At 36.0% G+C, this 24,873-nt stretch overlaps 1 protein-coding gene across 4 annotated transcripts in view; it reads right to left on the reverse strand.

Annotated features, from left to right (window-relative positions):
• TENM3 (teneurin transmembrane protein 3) overlaps positions 1–24,873 on the reverse strand; it is a 991,614-nt gene that overhangs the window by 832,899 nt on the left and 133,842 nt on the right. For all 4 annotated transcript variants that reach the window (XM_070460107.1, XM_070460106.1, XM_070460105.1 and 1 more), the window contains exon 3: positions 18,364–18,444. The gene's annotated coding sequence lies outside the window, so the exon portion shown is untranslated. The remainder of the gene's footprint in view (positions 1–18,363; positions 18,445–24,873) is intronic.

Genomic DNA, 24,873 nt, shown 5'->3' on the forward strand with positions numbered 1-24,873 from the left:
TGGGCTCAATAAAGGACTGAAATGGTATGGACCTAACAGAAGCAGAAGACATTAAGAAGAGGTGGCAAGAATACACAGAAGAACTGTACAAAAAAGATCTTCATGACCCAGATAATCACGACGGTGTGAACACTCACCTAGAGCCAGACATCCTGGAATGTGAAGTCAAGCGGGTCTTAGGAAGCATCACTATGAACAAAGCTAGTGGAGGTGATGGAATTCCAGTTGAGCTACTTCAAATGCTGAAAGATGATGCTGTGAAAGTGCTGCACTCAATATACCAGCAAATTTGGAAAACTCAGCAGTGGCCACAGGACTGGAAAAGGTCAGTGTTCATTCTAATCCCAAAGAAAGGCAATGTCAAAGAATGCTCAAATACCGCACAATTGCACACATCTCACACGCTAGTAAAGTGATGCTCAAAATTCTCCAAGTCAGGCTTCAACAATACGTGAACTGTGAACTTCTAGATGTTCAAGCTGGATTTAGAAAAGGCAGAGGAATCAGAGATCAAATTGCCAATGTCTGCTGGATCATCAAAAAAGAAAGTTCCAGAAAAAACATCTATTTCTGCTTTATTGACTATGCCAAAGCCTTTGACTGTGTGGATCACAATAGACTGTGGAAAATTCTGAAAGAGATGGGAATACCAGACCACCTGACCTGCCTCTTGAGAAACCTGTATGCAGGTCAGGAAGCAACAGTTAGAACTGGACATGGAACAACAGACTGGTTCCAAATAGGAAAAGGAGTACATCAAGGCTGTATATTGTCACCCTGCTTATTTAACTTCTATGCAGAGTACATCATGAGAAACACTGGGCTGGCTGAAGTACAAGCTGGAATTTAATTGCACGGAGAAATACTAATAACCTCAGATATGCAGATGACAACACCCTTATGGCAGAAAGCAAAGAACTAAAGAGCCTGTTGATGAAAGTGAGAGAAGAGAGTGAAAAAGCTGGCTTGAAAGATCATGGTATCCGGTCCCATCACTTCATGGAAATTAGATGGGGAAACAGTGGAAACAGTGGCTGACTATTTTTGCGGGCTCCAAAATCACTGCAGATGGTGATTGCAGCCATGAAATTAAAAGACACTTACTCCTTGGAAGGAAAGTTATGACCAACCTAGACAGTGTATTAAAAAGCAGAGACATTACCTTGCCAACAAATGTGCGTCTAGTCAAGGCTACGGTTTTTCCAGTAGTCATGTATGGATGTGAGAGTTGGACTATAAAGAAAGCTGAGCACCGAAGAATTAATGCTTTTGACCTATAGTGTTGGGGAAAACTCTTGAGAGACCCTTGGACTGCAAGGAGATTCAACCAGTCCATCCTAAAGGAGATCAGTCCTGAATGTTCATTGGAAGGACTGATGCTGAAGCTGAATCTCCAATACTTTGGCCACCTGATGTGAAGAGCTGACTCATTTGAAAAGACCCTGATGCTGGGAAAGATTGAGGGCAGGAGGAGAAGGGGATGCCAGAGGATGAGATGGTTTGATGGCATTACGACTCAATGGAAATGAGTTTGGGTGGACTCCGGGAGTTGGTGATGGACAGGGAGGCCTGGCGTGGTGCGGTTCACGGGGTTGCAAAGAGTCGGACATGACTGAGCAACTGAACTGAACGGAACCATAATAAAAAATACATTTTTAAATAAAAGTAAGGGAAAACTGAGAAGTTGTAGTCAGTAAGCTTAACCTTGTTCTTCCTATATTCAAGTTAAAGGAGACTTTGAATTAACCATGATAGCCAAGTAACTAGTTGGTTATCTGGGAAGTGAAGTTTCTTATGAAGTCCAATTGGTAGATCAACCTATCAGTGTACCATGAAAAATAAATTCATTTGGAATTCAGTATATATAATGAGAAGAGTTCCTCAGGATTTTGTCTGAAGAATACAATTGTTTAATGTGTTTATCAAAATGTGTTATTTCCCCTGAGGGAGCTGCATGCTTCCTCCTAACCATTAATGAGAACCTGATAGCTGAACATGTTTCTATTTATTTCCTCTGGCTACCAGAAATCTCAAACAAAATATGATGCTCAGCAACTAGACTCATCTGACTGGCATATTTATGTCCTTGTCCCTGGTCCTAATCTATCTCTATTTATAGTTTTATTATTTCTCTATAGGCTTTAAGAAAAATTAAATAGTGTCTCAAATTCTTTATAAAAAAAATCACAATGTAAAAATATTTTGATCAATGACATGGAATCCAATATTGGAGATGTGCTCATTAAATTTTCAGAGCATGCTAAACATGAATGATGGGTGAACTGATGCACCTTGCTTCCACTCAAGGAAACAGACACACATGTTCTTAGCACAAAGTTCTACCTCTGCGGAACTTACAATCTGATTAGAGAAACAGGCTTTGTAACCACCATTTGAAATGTCAGATGAACTAGAAGTGCGATAAACAAAAAATTAGTTGCAAAAAAAAAAGAATACAATAAGCACAATAGCTTACAAATACAAATGAAACTCCACATGAGCCATAACCTTGAACAGGGTCCAAATCCCCAGGAATGTGTGTGTATATATATATTAATACATATTAATAAATATATACATATTTATATGTATTAATAAATAAATAAATAAATATATTTAAAGATCCAAGATCAAAGTTTAAAATTTGTTAACAATTTACAAGGTGGTTGATTTGACATGGGTGGTTGTTTTGAAATCATTTTGTACCCTTTCTCTGTTTCCCTTAATCATATTGTTTGAGAGCTCATTCATTTTGATATTTTAAGTAATCAGCTCTATGTTTACCACATCTGCCATTTTCAACTTTCACCTACCAGATCAGACCAATTTGGAAGAAAGTGTTGGACGAGGTGAGTGAATTTCTAAATTATCTCTAAGTCTTTTCCAACAACAGAAATCTCTAATAACCTATAATAAAATTTTCAGAGTGGAGGAGAATGTAGAAATAATTGGCTCTAAACCTCCAGTTTTGCAAATGAGGTCTCGGACGTTACTTGTCCAAGGTGATAATAATTACCTAGAGCCAACCTCAGGATTAAAACCCGGGTGTTCCCCCCCAGCTTTGTTTTCTCACCTGGACAATGATATTCTTGAGAATGGACACCATAGTTAATCAGTCTTCAAACTCCAATTCCAAGAGAAAGCCATATGTGACAGATTATGTACTGGTCCCAGTGTTAGGAATAGCTCTCTGTTCTGGAATACTTACATTGAAATTCCAACTCTGACTAAAAAAAAAGAAAAAAGCTCCCTCCTTTCATTTCTCATTTAACATTTCTTTTCTGCAGAAGCTCAAGAGCACACAATGCGATGAGGAACAAACGTAATGAATGAATTCCCAGGTCCCACGTAGAGGAATAATTAATCCATTTGCTTCTCGTTTTGATTCTGTCCCTCCCTTAAAATGTATTATTAGCATTGAGCAGATGCCCTTTACAAAGGGTTTTCCTCCTAATGAAGCTGGAGCCTGGAGAGCCAGGGCGTTGCAGCCTCAACTCTGCGGGTGAATGGGGGGGGACTGTGGAAGTCCTTGAAACATATGTTCTTCCAATGAAAACCTTGAACTTCCAGAATTAACTCAAGATTACACGAGGGTATTTTTACCCTGCAATTTTTGACTTTCTGTCCTGTGTGCCTATTTTCCTCTCAAGCAAAAGTCTACAGAATCATAGAAGTTACATGAATGTGAGGAGTCATTTGAAAGATAATCATTCTAATTGGGAAGAATATCATCAAGAGCCTGAAGCTAAAAAATGAGGCTAATTTTATGGTCCAGATGCCCGTCAAGGAGAGAAATATATTGGTTATTTGGTTTATATGTTACAGTTCCTGCAAGCACTTCACTTGGCTGCCAAATTTAGAAAACCTAGGCAGACTAAAGGTGGACACCTGACAATGAGTTTTTGGCATTGTATGGACTGTAACTCTTAAGAGTTTCCAGGATACACAGTTTTGTTCTGTTTCATTGACTTGAGGCCATCTTCGTATGTGCTACTAATGCTAATAAGAGAAGTAAAAATTTAAGACCAAGTGGATATATTTCAGGACTTAGAATGATGCTTCATACATAGTATGTGATCAATAATATCACCCTCTTTTTCTGGTTTCCAATCTTACTTTTCCCTGGAATGATATATTTATTTATGTCCCTCTTAACTGCCTTCTGAACTAACGTGTTTAAACTTAGTCTGTTAAAATACTCCTTTCTTTTAACTTTCCTCTGTTAATTACTTCCACTAAGTCTCCTTGATCTTACTGGTGTCTAATTTAGAAAACTATTGAGAAATAACATAACCAGTTGAATCATTACACCTGCCTCTATGAATGAGTTTTTACCTTTCATTTCCCAAAACAGTATTCTAAATTGTGCTACCCTTTTAAAGCAGTGGTCGGGAAATAGCTCCTTCTGGGAATATGGAACAGAAGTAATCAGATTGTCCCTAAACTGGAAGAGTATGGATGAGAACTTACACACATAGGATTTCCCCTAGAATCCTAGCTTCTAGTTCAAGGTGATTTTTATCATATACTATTTCCCCGGTAGCTCAACTGGTAAAGAATCCACCTGCAATGCAGGAGATGCCAGTTGGATTCCTGAGTTGGGAATATCCTCTGGAAAAGGGATCCACTCCCATATTCTTGGGCTTCCCCGGTGGCTCAGATGGTAAAGAATCTGCCGGCAATGCAGGAAATCTGGGTTCGATCCCTGGTTTGGGATGATCCCCTGGAGAAGGGAACGGCTACCCATTCTAGAGTTCTGGTCTGGAGAATTCCATGGACAGAGGAACCTGGCAGGCTACAGTCCATGGGTTCCCAAAGAGTTGGACTCAACTGAGTGGCTTTCACTTTTCACTTCAGCTCAATGAGTTATTCTCATTACAACCCAACTTAGCCTGAATAAAACAACAGAACGATAAGATGAAATAAAACATGTCTCATATTTTAGGGACAGAAGTATTGACCTGACTCTAGTCTTTATAATCTCATTTAGGCTGGCACTGGAATTTGTCCATTGTAGGAGATGTGAGCAATGCTTTATAGATTTTACTGATTTTGTCCAAAAATACAGAGCTTATCATTTTACCAGGCAAACTAGAACTATTTTCTGAGTTTATATGAAACTTTACTAAAGCAAGAGAAATTTATTTTTCATAATCTGCTTTCTAAGTCTAGAAGTAGATCTCACTAAATACATTTTTACTTAGCACCTACTAAGTACCAGGCACTGCTCTAGTTGCTGACGATGTCCCTGACATTCAATGACCTTGTATCATTCATTTTTTTTCTTCCTTTTTCACTCCTTATTAAAAATTGGATATTAACTTGAATATGTGAAGTTGTCATTGTTTATTTTTAAATAATCTTTCATGCCGATCAGAATGATAACTTTTACTGATAAAATTAAGATCATATTTTAATTATCCAGTATCTTTTGTTGTTTATACACACATTTTCAGTAACAATTTTTAATATTTGTGTAAAATTTGAAATTTCAAATCATTCCAATTGATCTACCACCTATTTCTAAGAAGCCAGGAATTTCACCTCCATTTTATAAACAAATGAGTCCAGAAGCATCAGTGTAGGTTACACTTGCATATCAAACCTGCTAACTTCCTTTGTCGGAAAGGAGAGCAGGAGAGGAAGGTGCCTTTGGCTGGTATAGGTCAGGAATCAACAGGAGGCAGCGTTTAACGTTTCAATTATGAAGTGAATGAATAATATTATCAAGTCTCATGAAAATTATAATAAATTATTTCAGAGAAGAGGAAGGGCAATGCAAATGAAAATCCCATCCTATTTATCCCCTCCCCATTGACTATGCAAGACTTGAATTTGAAAAATTAACTTAGACAGACTAAAAAGCAGTGCACCTATTTTATTTTTAAAATCCAATCTGAACATGAAAAAAAAAACATATTTTTTCCCCTTAACTTTAGAATGTGCATGAAGGCACGCTGCAGGTGCCAATAATTGACAGATTACTTTGGAGTGTGCAATCAACCAAGTGCCACAAGTGAGTCTACTAATTTTATAAGAGGGATTAAAACTAAAAGGCCTCTGCTAAATAGCACCAGACGCACACCTGAGTTTCCACACAGTGGTCTCTGATGCCAAATGCATTAGATGAACATGTTGTTGTTGACTTGGTAAGTCAAGTCTCACTCTCCGCGAGCCCATGGACTGTGGCCCACCAGGCTCTTCTGTCCATGGGATTTCCCAGGCAAGAATACTGGAGTGGGTTGCCATTTCCTCCCCCAGGGGATCTTCCTGACCCAGGGATCAAATCCACATCTTCTGCATTGGCAGGCAGGTTCTTTACCACCCAGCCACCTGGGAAGGCCTTAGATGAGCATAGGCATTTTAAAGAAAAACCAAAGTGTATCTTCTTAACTATTGTTATTGCTATACACTGAAATTTCAAAATAAGGTCTTCACAAGTATAAATGGTACTGCAGGTATTATTATAGATGTGCTCCCATGAGAATACATTACAAACCGTTTTGGTCATTCAGCATCTTGCTTTCTAAGTTGGCAGCAGATTTTCTTTACTACTGCTCTACCTTCTTTTGATTCTACCTAATTTCTAGGAGACTGTCATATTGCTGGGAGAAATGCGGAATTTACATTCCTCTAACTCAGTGAAGAGAGTCATTGTAAGCAATTTTAATGTGGTTGCAGGTAATTCTTTCCCCTGAAAATTCCTTGGGGATTTTTTCTTTCTTTCTTTTTTGCCTGCGATGTATCAAGACAGGGGCTCATTGTTCAAACTGTACTGATTGTTGTTTTTTTGAATTTAGGTCACTAAGCAGTGTTGATTTCTGTAGCTTGGCCCACATGTTTCTGAATGCGTCATAGTGAAACAATGTCTTGAGTGCAGAGAGATGTTTAATGGGATAACATACACAGTATCACAAAGCTTCCCAATACACCTGTCCTGTTTTCATCTAAGATTATATGAGGAGCTGTTAACTGTGCTAAGGCAGTAAACTTCCACCTGATGGGAAAGATAGCCTGCAGATGACAGAGGCAACACTGGAGGTGACTTAGAAGGCAGACCCAGAGGAGGAAGCACTCAGAAGAGATAGGTGGATAGAGCTACTCCCTCATAAAGAAATACATCAGGATATCAACATAGAAGAAAAAAGCTTCCTCAGGACTATAACTGAAGTACACTCCTCACATTTATAAGTGTGGAAATAAAGAATATCTGCAAATAATAATAAGGATCTTAAAACAGTACCCCAGAGCAGAAAGTCCTGAAGCACAAAGAAGATGACCCACAGAATGGGTCAACACAGACAGATGTACATTTTGGTTAGACTAGACTATCCTTGTTGCTATTTAGTCACTAAGTTGTGTCAAACTCTTTGCAACCCTATAGACTGTAGTCTGCTAGGCTCCTCTGTCCATGGAATTCTCTAGGCAAGAATATTAGAGTGGGTAGCCATTTCCTTCTCTAGGGGATCTTCCTGATCCATTGATTGAACCCACATCTCCTGCATTGGCAGGTGGATTCTTTACTGCAGAGCCACCAGGAAAGCCCAGACTATCTTTAGAATATGGTTAAGAATGCTCTTCAATTCATTAGTTTAGTTTTGTTCCTCTCCTCTTCTCCCCATGTCTCTCCAGCCCCATCAGTTTCTTTCCTCTTTATAGTTTTCTGTCAACCTAACAACACAACCTGTTACCTGTGTACATCCCCATCTATCCATCCATCCATCCATCCATCCATCCAATATGACACATACACACATGCTTGCAAATATTAACCACACAGCCAGAGATTCATCACTCTCATTTGAGGTTTAGACATTTTTGATGAAGTTTTTCATGATCTTCATATAATTGGCACCCAGCACGGGGGCTGCCTAGAATATCAGCCCAGTAAACAATATCCCTTATGTAAGGATGTGATGTTAGTCAGGCTCATTTCAACTTAGTAATATCATGATTTTGCACCATGGACATGAAAAAATATTTAGTAGGAATGATAGAAACTGGTATTTGCCTATCCTAGTCTTTGATGTCTCCTTCCTCTCTATAACAATCACATAACAACAACAACAACAATCCCTAACTTTAGTCTAGGTAGTCATGTTAACTACATTTCATAAATTCTTTACAGCAGATTTGCTTATTTGACTACATTTTGGCCATTGATATATAAGCAAAGTTAAGTGTGATGCTTCCTTGAAGCCTCTTTAAAGGAAGGGTTGGCATCTTTTTTTAATCCATTCTACTCTTTGTAGGCCTGGAAGAGGGAAGTGATGATTGGAACTCCAGTAGGTCTATTGGACCTGATTGAACACCACAGGGGTGGAATAGTGAATGATGAGGAAAATCTCTAATGACTATTTTGGAGTTATCATAATCTTTGGATTGTTTTAAGTGAGAAAATGCATTTCTGTGTGTGTGTGTGCATGTGTATCACATTTTTGGGCAATTTTTTACTTCTGGGTGAACATAAACACTGACTCATGTTCGTGCTAAGGTGTTCCAGTTGTGGCCAACTCTTTGCCAACCCATGGACTAGCCCGCCAGGCTCCTCCGTCCATGGGATTCTCCAGGGAAGTATACTGGAGTGGGTTGCCACTCTCTTTTCCAGGGGATCTTTCCAACCCAGGATCAAACCCATGTCTTCCTGTGGCTCCTGCAGTGCAGGCAGATTCTTTACCTCTGAGCCACCAGGGAAGCCCAGGTAAAACCAAAAATGAAAAACTAAATAAAATACAAATTAACACAAAGTTTCAGAATTTCTGTTCTTATTAATTAGTTTGAAACCAAAGAAAGTTATTAAAAAGAAAATCATCTGTTCTAACTATCTGATACCATATTTTCACTATTTTTCATATTCAATATAGGTTGCTGAGGTTTAATAAAAACATGTTGCATTTAAATTTGTTAGTATTCAATAATATTTTCATCACGAATTACTATTAGACATTACTTCCATTCCTTAACTCAAATCCCACTTCAGCCATGATGTCTTAGAGGAAGGAAAAAGAATTTATGCTCTTCTAAATCCCTATACCACTTAAGTCTACTACTTCTCTGGCATGCTCTATTTTTATTTATTTAACTAGATTACAAACTCATGGAAGACAAGATCTTTGTATTTCACTCAGCTCACAGGCAAGTGATTTATACACAATGGGTTTTGAGTATTTATTGTTATTTATGGTCATTTATATATCCTATGTAAAATATGTTTTTCCATTAAATCTTAGAAAGGATAGTAGTTTTTCTAATAATGCAATTCTTTTTCTTTCTTTTACCATTTTCCTTCATAGTTCCAATGATTTCCAAAAGGAGAAATAGAAAGGTCACAATACATGTCCTTGTAAATAAAGGAGAATCAAATCTACGAATATCTGAAATCCTAAAACTTTTAAATGCTATTAATAAAGACATCAAAATTCTGTTTAAGATACTTTGCATCTCTAATGTTGTTAACAAAACATGCATTTCAAGCAGAAGTTTTAAGGGTTTTAAATCACAGATTTTCACAGCATTTCCTTCCGGCAGCTGATGAAAATTGGATAATATACAATCAGAACACTTTTTTTCCTACACATTTTAAATTGATTGAAAAATAGAAGCAGATTTAACATTCCAAAAAAACCCACATTTGCAACCGTTATATAAAAATGGTCTGATCTGATTTAGAAGATACTAGGTATAGAAACTCAGAGCTGACAGCATTCTTTGGGATGTTTTAAAACAGAAGAAACATATTATAGCCCCCAAACTGCTATTCTCTCAAAATAAGTACCTATGACTAACAATTTGAATCTTCTATAAGGACTATCATAAAAGAAAAGCTTCTACTTAATGAAAGGTGTTCTCTGTATTTCATTGTAGGTACAAATCTGACACTAAGTAGGTTATGAATAATTTTCAATATGAAAACCTAAAAATAATAAATTGCTGAACAGGAGATAGATAGAAATACAACATATTTGCATAAGACTTGAAAGTTCAATACATTACTGTCTTCAACATGATATACCACTGGGTGATTGAAAAATAACTAACTATTCAAGTTGTCAGTTTGCATTAACTAGGTATACATTCAAAGGAAATAAATAATAAACAAGTGGATCTGCCTTACATTATGTTTACTAAGTGACCAAGGCATTGAGTACCTGGCCTGAAATAATATTCAGAGAATACAATGCCCTTAAACTAGCAGAGTCATATTGATGGCCAGAGATACAACATATACTCTCAAATACTGTTTTCCTTAAAGAACTCATGCTTTTCCAAATGTGAGGAAATATAGGACATTTTTCTCTGCATAAATAGTTTTTTCTAACAGGTGTTTTTTGGAAGGTCATGATAGCTAAAATGTGCATGACTGTCAGAGGAACTAAGAGAGCTTCAAAACCTAAGAACATGTCTTAATTCCTCCTCCCAGTCATACATCAATGCCTCTGTCCATCACCATACTTGTAGTGAGCCAGGAGTCCAGTCGCAGAGTCCAAAGAGTTAATTCAATCAACCATGAGAGCAATTTTCTGTCTCTTGACAATTAAAAAAAAAATTCTTTTAAGCAAAGAGCAATCTGTGAGCAAATAGGATATATTTTTTTCCTATATGAGAAATATCCTAATAAAAGTCTATTCTGTGTTATGCAGCTTATTTCTTAAATCACATTTTGACCACATTTAAACTTATTTCAAAGCACTAGCAAATGTAGAGCTTGGTTGTATGCAGACTTACATACTGGTAAAATAAAATGTTATTAATGAAAAGAAATAAAGATATTAAGTTTGGAAAGTACAAAATTAATGCTAAAAATTATCACATAATGATTACATTGGATTATATAGGATTCTCGCACCAAAAATCATTATTATTGATATGTATAAATAGGGCAAGCAGGGAAATTATGTCCAAAAGTAGAATGTTTTATTTTTTTTAATTGGCATGTAGTCGATTCATGATGTTGTGTAAAAACTAGAAGGTTTTTGAAAGCGAAATGAGAAGCTCTCAATAATAGGTATTAACTGGTACTATGCTAGAGAATCCAGGAGATGTGTTTACTTCATAAGAGACTGGGGTATATTTTCTTTATCTTGTTTTCATTTTTGGTATTAATAGAATTGAAGGACATGCCATCATCTTCAATTCTATTAATACCAAAAATGAAAACATAGACTCATTGCAATTATTTTGTCTGTCATTAAACATTATGGCAAATCAGAAAATCTTCCACACGTGGCCAAGGGAATAACTGGAAATATCCAGGCTCTCCCACCATTAGCAATGATAAACCTGAACAGAGTATCTGAGACAACTGGAGACACTTTTGATTCTCACAGTGGAGGTAGGTGTGGGGTGCCAAAGGCAACTAGTTGGTAGAAGCCAAAGTTGCTGCCAAACATGCTATGATGCACAGGAAAGTCACTCACAGCAAAGAATTACATGGCTTGAGATATAAAAAAGTGTTAAGGTGACATCTTGATATGAAAGAATAACAATACGAATGATGGCTTTCTTCCCATCAGAAACAATGGAGGCCAGGAGACAATTAAGTGGCATTTTCAAAGTGATAGGGAAAAAAAGTTATCAAGTCAGACTTCTGTGTCCAGTATAAAATATCCTTTAAATAGACCTAAAGTAAAGATTTTCAGATAAATGAAAGCTGAGAAAATTTGTCACTAGCAAACCTGCACTGCCAGAAATGCTACAAAAATATCTTCAGGCTGAAGGGAAATGATACCAGATGGAAACTTGATCTATGGGAAGGAATGAAGAACATGGGAAATTGTAAATATACAGGGATATATATAAACTCCTCCCCTCCTTTTCTTAGTATTATGGGTTGAATTGTGTCTCCCAAAATTCATATGTTCATTCAGTCACTCAGTCGTGTCCGATTCTATGTGACCCCATAAACTGTAGCCCGCCAGGCTCCTCTGTCCATGGGGATTCTCCAGGCAAGAATATTGAAGTGGGTTGCCATTTGCTTCTCCAAAATTCATCCGGTCAAGTCCTTATCCTCAGGACCTGTGGATGTGCCCTTATTTGAAAACAGTTTCTGTGCAGATGCTGTCCTGTTATGATGAGATCATCTGGTGGATCCCAATTGAATATGCTCAATGTCCTTATAAAAAAGGGGATATGTGGACACAGAGACATATATACAGGAAGAGTGCTATACGAAAACTGGAGTTATGTTGTCAGAAGCCAAGGAAACATGAGAAGTTAGGAGACAGGCCCAGATCAGAGACTTCTTTAGCATTTACCACAGAGGCGGCATAACTTGCTAACATCTTGATCTGGGACTTCAGATCTCTAGAACTGTGAGAAAATAAATTTCCATTTATTAAACCACTCAGGAGGCTTCTTAGGTGGTGCTAGTGGTAAAGAACCCACCTTAAAGACCCTGTCTGCCAATGGAGGAGACATAAGAGATGCAGGTTTAATCCCTGGGTTGGGAAGATCTCCTGGAGGAGGGCATGGCAACCCACTCCAGTATTCTTGTCTGGATAATTCCATGGACAGAGGAGACTGGTGGGCTTTGGTTTGTAGGGTTGCACAGAGTCACACACACAATACACTCAGCAAGTACTTTCTTACAGCAACTGGGCTAACTAATATACCCAGTTTTTTTTTTTTTAGTGACTGTTTAAAGAAACATAATACTATAATATTTCAGTGTCTTAATGTGTATAGAATTAAAATGTATGATAAAATTAGCACAGGAGAGAGGAAACAAATATAATTTATACTCATATATGGTTTTAAAATATTATGGGACACATAGTAAATTGTGATAAGAATTCATACTGTAACCATTATATTAGGTACAACTAAAGAGACTGAATGGAAGAATTAGCATGTATATTGAAACCAAATTTGATGAACCCCAAAACAAAGCCAGAAAGGGAAAATAGAGGAATCAAATCAAATCCAATAAATAGCAAATTTACAGACTTCAACTGCAATATTAATTCTATTAAATGCAATGAGCTAAAAATTCTGATTGTAAGGAAGACCAGAAAAAATTGAAGAATCAGATATACACTGTCTCAAGAAATTCAACTTCATCATGAAATATAGGCATACTGAAAGCAAAAGACTAGCAAATGATATACCGTGAAAACAATAGGTGAAAGTTAGGTCATGTGCTGCTGTTAACATCAGACAAAGCAGATATGAAGACAAGGATTCTTGCTAGATTAAAAGAGGAATATTTCACAATGATAAAGTGGTTATTTCATTAGGAATTTATATTAACTCTAACACAGGTATATGTGTATGTACCTACCTAATTACAGAAATTGAAAAATGTGTAAAGCAAATATTGACAGAACAAATGACCATGATACATCCACATATAGCTTGAGACTTTTAATACCTCTCTTTCAGTGTTTTGTAAAATATGTAGATAAAAAATTGTTAGGATAAAGTTTCAATGACATGGTTAAATAAACTGAATAAATTAATATTTGTATAATACCACATCTAATAATTTCACAGTATACATTTCTTTTCAAAGCATTTGGAACATTCACCAAGATAAATTTGCTGATGCTGGACTAAAAAATAAAATGTCTCAATAAATTTCAAAAAACAGAAATCTCACAAAATATGTCTCTAATGACAGTGGAATTAAATTAGAAATCAATAAGAATAAGAGTTCTAGAAACAATTCTCAAGTATTTGGAAATAAAACAGTATATGCCTACACCTCTAAATAATTCAATGTAAAAGAACAAATTATAATTTATTTTCAAGTAACCTAGAAAATATTTTCAAGTTAATTACAATGAAAATGTGAATGAAAATTTGAGAAATACAGCTAAAGCAGTGATTCAAGGGAAATTTGTAGTATTAAAAATACTTGGGAAGGAAGAACATTTTAAAGTTAATAATCTATGTTACTGCCTTAAGTATCTTAAAAAAGAAGATCAAATTAAAACTGAAGAAAGAAAAAAGAAATAGTGAAAAATAAGAGCAAAATTCAAATTAGAAACAGATAAAAAATACAGGAAAAAAAAAGACAATTCAAAAGTTAGTACTATGAAAAGACTAATAAATGTAGTGAACCTCAGCAAAAATGATCAAGAAAAAAAATTAAAAACACAAATTGCCAATATAAGGATTGACAGGCGATATGACGATAGCTCATAGGGAAATTTAAAGGATAATAAAGGAACATTATGAACATCTGTGTGAAAACGCTTGCCAACTCAGATGAAGTAAATATGTTGAAGCATTCAATTTACCAGAATTGACATAAGAAAAAATGAAAAAAAATTGTGAATAGCTCTCTTAAAAAATTGAATTTGTAATTAAAAATTCCCAACCAAGAAAAGTCCAAGCCAAGATGGAGTCTCTGGTGGATTCCATCAAAAGTTTATAGATACATAAATCTACATAGTTATTTAAGAAAAGAAAGGAGGAAGAAATACTTAAACACTTTCCAGCTCATTTAAAGATACCAGCAACATCCTGATAATAAAAACCTGACAGAAAATTTTTAAGAAAAGAAAGTCAGAGACCAGTGTTACTCCAGAATATAGACTTAAGTAAGTTTCATTAAGCAAATATTACCAAGTCAAATCCAGGATTACATAAAATGGTCATACATTACAACCAAATGGGGATTTATCCCAGGAATGAAAGATAGGTTTAGCACTTAAAAGATCAACTTAATCCATCAAATTATCAGAAAAGGAAGAAAGACCATATAATCATTTCAATATGGGCAGGAAGAAAAGCTTTTGACAAAATTCAACACCTATTCATTATTAAAGAAAATAACAAAAACTCACTTAAACCAGGAATAGACAGAACTTCCTTAGTTTGAAAAGACATCTACAAAACACCTAGAGTTTAACATCAATTTAATGATAAAACAGTGAACACTTTCTTCTGAGATTAGGAACAAAGCGAAATATCTGTTCCCACCCCAGATATTTTGTAGAAATTCCACAGTGATCAGGTAGTCCAAGTTTGTACAACAGGAAAGAGAAATACAGAAAAGGCATGAAAAGGGGAGAAGATGAAGTGAAATTCTATACTCACAGGCAAAATTACTATTTGCATAAAAAATTCAAGGGAACCTATGGAAACAAAAAAAGTCCTAGAAGTAGTAAGTATATCTGAATGATTGCAGGATACAAGGTCAATGTTTTAAAAATCCACTGTATTTCTACTACTGGCAGCAAACTATGAAATGGGAAATGGATAAATTTTCATTCATTTTATAAAGGCATAAAAAGGTAAAATATTTCAGAATAAGCTTAATTGATGTACAAAAGCTCTACACTGAAAAGGACAAAGCGTGGGGAAAAAAATCTAAATGAAAGGAGAAAGCTCCTATGTTCATGGACTGGAAGACTCAAAATTGTTAAAACAGTCATTTTCCTTCAAATTCAACTACAGGCTCAGTGCCATATCAGTCAAAATTCCAACAGGATTTTTTTTTTTTTCTGGTAGAAATTGACTATTGAATTCTAAAATATGTATGGAAATGTAAAGGATCTGAACTAGCTAAAACGATAATGAAAAAGAACACAGATCCAGGATTTACATTATCTGGATCTCAAGACTACCATAGCCGGGCTAGATTGGTACTGATACAGGGATAATCAAATAGATCCGTAAAATAGAAAAAAGCAATTCAGGAATAGCTCTACAAGAGCAATTATTTTCACTAATATGCCAAAGCAACCCAACTTGGAAAGAAATCATTTTTCAATAAATTGTGGTAGAATAATTGCATAAAATGTAAAGAAAATGCATCTCAATCCTGACATCAAGCCACGTACAAAAATTCACTCCAGATCATAATAGAGCCAAATGCAAAAATCAAAACTATAGAAGTTTTCATACTTGTTAGCAAATATTTCTTAGAGAGGACACTGAAAACGCTAACCATAAAAGAAAAATCAACCAATGAGAGTTCACCAAAATAAAAGCACTGGTTTAACAAAAGACATAGTTAAAATAAACAAGCTACAGACTAAACTAAAATATTCATAAGCCATAAAATCTGACAAAGATCTTATATCCAAAATATATTTTGAAAGCTCCCACAAATCAGGCAAACACACTTAAAGGGCAAACAACTTAAATTGACACCTTCTGAAAAAGGAGATATGTGAATGGCACAAGAAAATATGCTTGAATCATTAATCATAAGGGTAATGCCAGTTAAAGTCACAGAGAGGTCCATAACAAAAGCTAAAACCCAGGAGAGTAGTAACATCAAATGCTGGTGAAGATTTGGGACAAATGGAACATTCACACATTTCTGGTTTGAGTTAAAGTGGAGCACAGACTCTGAAGCAATGTCGATTTGTTACAAGGTTAATTTCTGTTGTAGTCAAGAATAGGATGAGACTCAAAAACATTATATTGAATGAACAAAGCCAGAAGCAAAAATGGGACACACTGCATTTAAGGAGTGCTATTTAAATGAAGTGCAAGGATAAGTAAAACAAATCACTGTCGTAGAAATTAGAACAGTGGCTGGCTGTTGGGTAAGGGGCATGGGTCATTAGTGGTTGACACAATTTGTTATGGAAAAAACTCCTTGTTTTTCACACTGACACATATTAATAATGGAATGAAATATATTGCAAGTAGCTATTTTGTAATTCCCAACATTTGAAAGAAGTGGAATATTGTTGAATTATATGTTTTAATATGAATTTTAATCTTCCAATTCAGTAAATGCTTTAAAACATCATATTCTTTATGATAAATAGAATCCCACTGAGTAGTTTTAAATATAACTTGATTAGGAAATATTACTTTGTTTCCCTTGTATATAAAATTCACATAATTAAAGATGATTGACTACAAGTTCAGGAATGTATTGGAGTGATGCAATATAGAGAGAGGGCTGTGGGTCTCTAAAGTGGATTGTATCCTAAAATTTAGGAGCTAAGTCAAGAAGTTTCTCTGGGTAATAGATGAATAATAATGGACAAGATCAGATAAAATATTACCCTGTGATTTGCAGATCATTAACTACACTAGATGTAAAGAGATGATCTGGATAAAAGAAATTATTTTTAAGAAAGGCACCAATTGTCTCAAAATGAAAATTAATAAAGTAGGGTAAGAAGTCATAACATTTAATAATAGTATAAAAGGATTTGGGCAGCAACAATTATTTTGGAAATTGAGAATAAATAGAAACTCTAATATCTTTCTTTCCAGGATCTCGATCAATAAGATACTATCTGAATCATTAAGTTAGCATTTGAAGTGTAAGGGCTTAATTGCTATTTCTTGGGAAGATGCCTAAAAATTAACAGAAATTAAGAAGCTCTTAGTAAGGCTTTCTCTGGAATAGATAACTGGAAAGACAGTTTCATCTTGAAATAAAGATTGTGATCTCTTTACTCATTTACTAAGCTAAATACAATAAAGCCTCTAACAAATGTGTTATTAAGCCTTACCTGATCTATGTGTACCCGTATCTATTTTCTTGTTTTTTTTTTTGAGAAACCATGCAAAATTTTCATCTTATGTTAATTACCAATTTAATCAGTCAATGCTAAAAGAAAATCTTTTGCTCTAATTATAAAAGACAGTTGCTATAAACATTTGACATGATGAATACCTTTCCTGATCTTGGGCAGGCTATAATTTATTAAGCACAAAAATGAGGGGAAAAAAATCCAAGTCTAGTGCTTAATCAGCAGTGACCTCCAATTAAAACAGGTGATACTTTCTGGGTTTAAGAATACAAGCAATATGACTCCAATTAGCTGTCAAATTATTGGGCAAAACAGCTGTTACATAAATAGAACATCACTTGGTTTTCCTGTTCACTTTTCCAAATTGGTCTTTAGTTTAAAGCCATTTAAAAAGATAGTTCTTTCATTCACATAAAACTTGAAAGTAGGGGAAACTAATTTGTAGTTTTGAAGGTCATTGCTGTAACTGATACTGATGGAGTAGAAAAGGGTGATGGGGAGGGAGTGGGACTAGATGGGTCACAGCGGTTGGGGGGATGAGTAGGGGGACTGGTAATACTTTGTTTCTTAACTGGGTCCTAGTTACAGAAGTGTGCTCACTCAGTGAAAACGGATTGAGCTCTGTGCAATTAAAACTTACACATTTTCCTGAATGTTATATTCAATAAAACATACACAAGATATAAATTCATTTCAGAAACATATACAACTACCTCAGCATTGTGTCAAAAATTGAAAGGTTTCATGATAATGTCTATAAGAAATAATCATTTTCTTGAAAACTTCTTTCCATCTACTCCCTTTAATCTCTAAGAAAACATAGTAGGACATCAAAAAAATTATGAAATAGGGCTTGAAACAAAATGGAGACTTTCTGATTACAATCAGAATTTAAAATGTACATGCAACTTACCAAAAAGTTGTCTTCTCCCTCAATTCTGTGGCAGTTTGTGCTTTAGTGTTGTCAAATGAAGCTATTGGTTGTGGTCCAAGCCTGGAGAAGCAGTACAAAATAGAAAAATTGTTTTACAGTGAAATTTGTTTTATTGTATTTATTTTACTATACCTGTCTATATTCTCTGTACTATGATGCATTTATCTACATAATTATAAAATGATAACATTCACTTAATCCTTCGTATAACAAATGATTGCTAAGTATCCTTGCATCTACCAGGTGGTACAGGAGATAGGTAATGTATAATGCACCACATTTTCCCTAAGGAAATTAGGTAAGTAAAAAAGCATAGTAAACATCCCAAATTGCTGAGTGCCATGGAAAAGCTGTAGATCAAATATTATGGGAATCGGGAGGTGGGTTACTTTGAACAAGAAGACTGGGTGAAGCTTTATGGGCAAGGTTGGACTTCAGGTGAGAATAAAGAGTATGATTTCTTACAAATGGTGGGTGGGATGCAGAGGGTGATCCAAGTAAATGCCACAAGTAACCAAAGTACAAACATTGAATACAGTGGAAAAGGGGAGGGGGGCAATGGATACATTTCAGTTTCATTATAGAACAGTTTCAGAGGATTTGGAATTCTGGTGCAACCTGTGGGCTAGAAGTTGAGTCACTTGCAAATTTTCCCAGCTCTATGCTAGACCCAGGAACTCAGCACAGAATACAGAAAACAGGAGCTCAGTCCTCGTGAAGTTCCCAGTTTATCAGGACAAACCAATACAAAAGGTCATATTAATCCATGATAAGGAGCAGACTTTACTTTGGGGATCTGTAGCAGAAGAACCCATCTGGTCCAAGGATCAAAGGCAAAAGAAGCTAGAGGCTGTGAGACATGATCATTTTAAAGCAACGGAGTCAGATGCGATGGTCAAGGGAGCAAGTGTGGAATATAAAGAGGGAGGGACAGGGGTCAGCCTCACAGTCACGGGAAAGGGAAAAGCAAGTGAGGGGGTAGGTCAGAGAGGAGGAAGGAGGCTCAGAAGTGTCTAGAGAAAGACAAGAGATAAAAGGTATATGGAGGAGGCTGTGATCAAGAGTGGAATCCATTGAAATTCAAGTAGGGTTAGTAGAAAAGTGTTATTAGTTTGTTGACTTAGATGCAAAGATGATGACAGAAAAATTTGTGGGATGGTGGGACTGACCTGATATCTGTCCATCACACATGACCATCAGCATGGAGTTTTACAGCCAGCATCTGTATCTGTGCCTGTGCACAGACCAGCAGCTGGATATTCTGCAAGTCATCATGGATGAGGGGAATGGGAGCCCCGTTTGGTCAACTCTTGAGAAACGTGCTTTCTGTACCAGACCACCATGCTGCCTCTTCAGAGACAAGAATTCTTGTCTGCAGCTCTGCACAAAACGTTTTGCAACCTTGAGTACTTTCTGTTACCTCTGTCAGTTTTCTTTCTCATCAAGATTCTTTCATTATTCCCAATGAGTATCACTGGGTCTTTATAATTAGTGGCCAGCACTATCACATGGCCAAAGATGTCATTGGCTAATCGTGTTTGAAGAAGATTTTACTGTTTGTAGTTGCTATAACCTCTGGGGGATATGAACATGTATATTTTAATATTAATTATGATTGCCATTAAAGTTTTCAATTTGTTATTTTAATTAACCAAACACCATAATAAAGAATTATCAGTTCAGAGGCCTGCCAATATCAAAGTAAACACAACAGCTTTTGATTGTAATTGTTTAGCCCTGATATAATGATAACAACTGTCCTTCATTGCTTATAATTATATGCTTTTAGAGAATACACTAAATATTTGCTTAAAAGTTCATAGCACTTAATGTCCCTTGTGAACTATATTTCTCTTTCCTAAAAAGCATCCCTCTATCGAAGAGATCTTTAATATTAAGCAATGATTCAGGACTCAACCTTCCTGGGTGTCAAACATTAGAGTAAATTATTAGAACAGTAATCCTTCCTAAAGTTATCAGTTGTAAATATGCATTGTCAGTGACTTCTCAATCTTTCAAAATTGTAGGACTTTTATTAAAAGTGTAATTCTATGCCAACAAAACAACCCAAGGCAGCATCTAGAGAAGATAAACACCCCAAAAGTAAAGAGGTTTGTTTGTTCAGTCCATCCTAACTATGAATTAGACTGGCACACAGCTGATCACATTATAGTTAAACACAAGCATGTTAGAAACTTCTAGAATGACTGTGACTTGGGTGATCTAGCTATAGTTCATAGCTTGATTTCTTGAAAATTATAGAAGAGAGAAATAGCATGTTAATTTATAGAAAGTGATTACTTGAGGCAGCTACTGAGTTTAGCCATGCAATCAACATTATGTTTTCCAAATACTAAGTGAATTAAAATAATCATTTACTATTAACTTCACTCTTGCAAAAACTATTTTCAGCTTGTGGTAATGTGATACTTCTTGGAAATATTTAGAAAATAACTAAGATTTACAGAAAATGGATACAGTGTATAACAGCAATTTATATTCTTTTCAGGTTTATGAACAGTGGTAACTGATCATCTAAAATGGCCTTACATTGAGGAATTTCTATGTTTATAGATAAATATATCTCTACAATTTTGAGGTTTCTCCAATCAAGTCTCCTTAAAGATGTATTTGGGAGGATTCTGATAAGAATCATAATACAAATGAAAGAAGAGTGAAGTGACTAGATTTCTAAAGCTCAACAAACCCAGGGACACATATCATATCTGAAGATCAGAGGAAAAAAGCATTTGATGGAAATAGAGTGGAAAAAAAGGAGTTATTTCTGTCAGTGCTAAAAAGCTTAGAGAGTCACTGATTAAGGTCATTGCCAATTTTATCAATGAGGAAAGTGCTTCAGCAAGGCTTCACCCCCTCATTTTTACCATCCTCTGTGTAGGCATGTGGATGACCCTACTGTCAGGGTGTCCATGATCAAACACAAAGAGCACAGAAGGTCAACCAGACTAGAATTTTTTATCAGAAAACCTAGTGTCCAAAACCCATTGTGAAAAATTTATTTTATGTCTTCCTGCCTGCTTGTCTCCTTCAGGATGACCAGCATCATCAAAGAGAGCCACAAAAGAAAATAGGAAAGAAGGAAAGAGAAAAGAACCAGTAACCACATTCCCACCTGTCCTTGGCTTCCCTGGAAAGACCATCTAAATGGTTCAGGGCAAAGCTTTTCCTTGAAGCATTTATCAACAGAATAACGGTTAACTCCCCACAATAGCTAGTAAGATTTAAGTCCCATGGTCCAAGCAGATACTAAACAGCTCATCACTAGTCAACAGCCAGAAGAGTCCATCTCATTGCTCAGGTGAAGTTGATGTAATCATTCTTATCTATAAGCACCACTTATAGCACCACCATTCAAAGTCTTGGAAAAATGGTGGATGTCCTTTGGAAAATACTGACTGAGGTGGGTGAGAGCCATTTAATCACAGAAAGCTCCACTTAAGGGATTTCTGAGCATTGAGGATTCCCCAGAATTCCTCCTTTTCCCCATGACTTGGAATTATCAGTGTCACATTAGTGGGCAGCATCTTCCATTTATTTCTGTCACTTGCTCTGTAGCGAGTCAATTCTATGGCTCAGTTAGGGCTCTGATGACATCTACTTGTCTGAACATGTCGAACCATCTGTGCAAAGTAATTGGAATATTGGGCTTCAGTGGTGGCTCAGCCAGTAACGAATCCGCCTGCCCTGCGGGAGACCTGGGTTCGATCCCTGGGTTGGGAAGATCCCCTGGAGGAGGGCATGGCAACCCACTCCAGTATTCTTGCCTGGAGAATCCCATGGACAGAGGAGCCTGGTGGGCTTTACAGTCAAAAAAGTTCGCAAAGAATCGCACAAGACTGAAGTGACTTAGCACGCACACGTGCACACACACAAGGGCCTGATTAAAAGGTGCTTTTTTGCAAGGTCAGATAGATCTCTGCAACTTACTGAGATATAACTCTCTTTTTCTTTTTTTCTTGCTAGCCTGGGGTTTTCAACTTTATAGTCATTAGCACCCAAAAGAACAAGGGTGAAAATGTAATTTCGATCTGGGAACAGCCTCAGACCCTATCAGCTCATTATCAGTGAGCTGTGCTGGGTCCCTACAGCTCAAAGCATGCCCTATGGACTTCTGTGGAACTTCAAAGTTCAGCCTGATGGACAGAAAACTCATCCTTGACTCTTACAGTTGAATAATATGCAATTTCTAGAGGTTAATGGATACTCACTAGTTTTGCTGAGTTGCTAGAAGGTGCTATTCATAAACTAATATTAGCATGTTACCAGAATTAACTGAAAACTCTAAATCCGTATTCTACAAAGACATCTGACAGCTACTCAACACTTGGGAGCTTTGCAATGCTCCTGCTATTCAGATTCACATGGAAATTGTTAGAATTCCTGAAATCTGGGGAAGGGCACATGGTTATTATTGCTGCTTTGAATTGATCATGCTTGCAGACAAATGTATATGAATGAATGTATCTGTAACATTACTATTAGATTTTATAATTGTTCACTACTCGACTTGGTGTATAATTGCTGTGTTAGTAATACTTTAATTAGTATTTTGTTCTTCCTCAAGCACTTTTTATTAAATACCATGGGGTCTTTTTCAACTGGAAAGTAAAAATTAGATTGGGATATATAAATCCTTAAGAGAAGCACTATAAAGTGGTTTGAGAACCTTTGCCATTAAAGAATGGAAGTCAGGAAAGAAAAGGTTTCATGAGTAGGAACCTAAAATAACAATTCTTGTCTGTGGCCAGGTACTCAGAGATGCCTGGATCCAGGAGAAAGGCTCTGGGGGGCTAGGTACCTAGGGCACAAAGTCAAGAACAGGCAGTCACTTCACAGTCTTGCTCAGGGTCAGCCTTGTTTGTATATCACAGAGAATCCAAATTTGCTTCAATTTTGCCTTTTTATCCAGGTATCACGAGAACCATTCACTTTTTTTGCCCTTAATTTGCTTTTTGCCTAACATTACTAGAAATTCATTTTCTACTCAGACTGTAAATTACATTTCCTATTTGTCCTCAAACCAATGTAGCACTTCTTTATGCTTTTTATGCATGATATTTACAGTCTTTGACATTTTTATCTAGTAGTCAGTATTAATAAATCTTCATGAAAGTAACAAAGTCATTCTGATTTTGTTAAAAATGCATTGCTTAGAGTTCTTTGAAGAAGTATGAATGCTCAGCTAAAAAGAATCAAATAAAGGAACACTGTCATAGAAGCACTCTAATTCATCTTTGTATTGCTTAAATTAACATATTTAGCTGAACTGTTAATTTTTTTTCTGACCTCCATTCTTTTCAGGTTCCTAAATTATGAAACTAGGCTCACAGTAGTATATTTTAAAAAGTCATATAGGTGAGAATATATACAAATCAGCCCATAAATACACTTTTACAATTTTCTATAAAGATTTCAGAAACTTGCCAACATTTTTCATATTTCTGAAACACATTGTTCACATGAAATTCTTCCTAATGTCTGAGCTTAAATGTGTATTGAATGTACCTCTACTTAGTCCCAACGATAACTGCAGTGGGACCTGAGATCATCTTTACTTCTAATGGGATATACTATTTTACAGACAAATTAAATCTATTTGATGTTTTCATATATTTTATTCCTCTGGACACAGAGATCTATTGATCTAAACTGGATATGACTGTTCAGTCATCAAAATCATCAAGTAACAAAAAGAAAGGAAACACAGTACAGTTTTACATATAATATAATGAAGCAACAATTAATAAAAAACACATTTTTTATTCCATTTAAACTGAGAAAACATGTAAAAAGGAAGCTATCTACTACTGTGCCTGGAACATAATAAGTCCTGAAAAACTCATTTTGCCATCATTTTTACTGTGACAGGAGGCTTGGCATATATATGGCACATAACATCTTCTGTAGGATGTTATGGAAAAGCCTGAATGAATATTTTGGCCAATCCAATATACACTTGTATGTATAGTATTTTTTCTTGAAGGAAGGCATTTATAAAGTTTAAAAAAAAACTTGGATTGAAATAAAAAGAAAACAGTGATATTGGTAAAAGGTGATGGAAAAGGGAAATTGAAAATATGTCTTAGCACATCATCTGATAAATGGAAATGATACACTGTAAATTTAAACGTTTTCAGTTCAGTTCATTTCAGCTCAGTCGCCCAGTCATGTCTGACTCTTTGCAACCCCATGTACTGCAGCACGCCAGGCCTCCCTGTCCATCACCGAGTCCCAGAGTCTACCCAAACCCATGTCCATCGAGTCGGTGATGCCATCCAGCCACCTTATCCTCTCTCGTCCCCTTCTCCTCCTGCCCTCAATTCTTCCCAGCATTAGGGTCTTTTTCAGTGAGTCAACTCTTTGCATGAGGTGACCAAGTATTGGAGTTTCAGCTTTAACATCAGTCCTTCCAATCAGGACTTCATAAGAAATATAGTTAAGTGTTAGTTGCTCAGTTGTGCTCGACTC

The sequence above is a fragment of the Odocoileus virginianus genome, chromosome 32 (assembly GCF_023699985.2).
Source record: "Odocoileus virginianus isolate 20LAN1187 ecotype Illinois chromosome 32, Ovbor_1.2, whole genome shotgun sequence".
Taxonomy (NCBI): domain Eukaryota; kingdom Metazoa; phylum Chordata; class Mammalia; order Artiodactyla; family Cervidae; genus Odocoileus; species Odocoileus virginianus.